This window comes from Eurypyga helias, unplaced genomic scaffold (assembly GCF_000690775.1).
Source record: "Eurypyga helias isolate BGI_N326 unplaced genomic scaffold, ASM69077v1 scaffold2038, whole genome shotgun sequence".
Taxonomy (NCBI): Eukaryota; Metazoa; Chordata; class Aves; order Eurypygiformes; family Eurypygidae; genus Eurypyga; species Eurypyga helias.
In genome coordinates, this window is record NW_010266213.1 from 54,371 (window position 1) to 56,308 (window position 1,938).

Genomic DNA, 1,938 nt, shown 5'->3' on the forward strand with positions numbered 1-1,938 from the left:
AAACTGATGGCAGTTTTGCCTCGACTTAAATGAGGACAGCATCTGACCCTCCTTAGACAGAAGCTTGCAGTAATAAATACTGTAAAATCAATTAGATGAGGAACTTCTGAGCTGGCTGTCGCAGTCTGTACCTGCCTAGATGCATGCAGTACAAAATCAGTTTAATAATGGAGTTTGGTGGTCATTCACAGGATTCACTACCCGAGAGGTTTATGAATCTCATTTATCATTCTAGGAAACAGTGAAAACCATTTTAACTAATAATGTGTACTTCCAAAACTGTATTAAAACAAAATTATAAGGGCATTTAAAGATATAATACCCTGTGCTGCTCCTGTAAAGTGTGTGTGTTGATAGTTGTTGTTTTTCAATGCTCCTTCCCATATGCTGCATTGCAGTGTTACACTGGAAGGGCTGATGCTGTTGGATCTGAAGGATGGAAACCTAGTTGTGCTGCACAATGAGATTAATTAAAGAAATTAAACCACCAGGCTTTCTTAAACAGATTTTTCTAGATACTGAATCCTTCCTCTCTCCTCTTCTGCCTCACCCCAACCTCTTCTTTTGTGACTGCAGCCAGCCTTTACGCTGAATTGAACCAAACCATGTCACTGAATTCATTTACTATTCATTCAGTTACTATCCTACAGTTCATGCAGCAGCACGTGATGAGATGATTTTAGTGTATCTTGTTGGGGATGAATCCCTGCAGACGAAATCTAAAACTGGTCGCTGATTTCTGGTGTGATGTCATGCTTATCGTTTGATGCTGGTCTGCTTCAAAGTTCTGTGTGTGTTTTTTGAGAAACAAACAAACCAACCCCTTCATATTTCCCTTTTGGTGCGTTGTGATGGTGGCTGTATTGTCTCGAGAGTATTCATAGTAACTGTTGCCAGCACGTGATGATGTAAGAGGAATAACCTGAAAGGAGTTAGGAATATAAAACACTTAGGTCTATTAAAATCCTCATGGTAACACTTCTGAAATATTCCCAGTAGCTGAAGCATGAGAAGTTGAAAGGCAGCATCCCAAAATATACTTGAGAAAATAGCGTGATGAAAAGCTATTCAGGATCACAAGGAAGTGGATTCCGCCTAAGCTAGTATGGGATCAAGTTTCTGGCACTGAAAGAAGAGATGTTTTAAACCAAAGAATAACAAGGGATTTCGTTAGTCTTCACCCAGAAGACTCCAAGGGTGAAGCTGCAAAAACTCTGCAAAGCAAAAAGACAGATTTTTATACATTTTGCGTAGGGAATGGTAAAAATAGAATCTTATAAAAAGAACCACTAAAACCTGTCATTGGGTAACATAAAATTCAGAGCAAGATGTAATGTGTATCGTAGGAGTGCTGTTTGGAGTGGATCTCTCTAGGGCATCTGGTCCGGCTGGAGATTTTGCTGTGGAGACGGTGTCACCGAGACACCACGATACCAAATTACTCAAATTACGTCGAAGTGTCAGAGAAAACCTTGTGAGCTGCATGGTTTAACGCCAGTCGGCAGCCAGGCACCGCGCAGACGCTCGCTCGCTCTTCCCTGGTGGGATGGGGGAGAGAATCGGAGGGGTAAAAACGAGAAAATTGGTGGGTAAAGACAGTAAAGACAGTTTAATAGGCAAAGCAGAAGCCATGCGCACGAGTAAAGTCAGAGAAGGAATCCGTTCACCACTTCCCATGGTCAGGGAATGGTTCAGCCATCCCTAGGAAAGCAGGGCTCCATCCCACCTAAGGGTTACTTGGGAAGACAAACGCCATCACTCCGAACGTCCCCCCTCCTTCTTGCCTCAGCTTTATATGCTGAGCATGATGTCATATGGTATGGAATATCCCTTTGGTCCGTTGGGGTCAGCTGTCCCAGCTGTTTCCCCTCCCAGCTTCTTGTGCACCCCCAGCCTACCTGCTGGTGGGGTGGGGGGGGGGGCAGAAAGGGCCCTGAC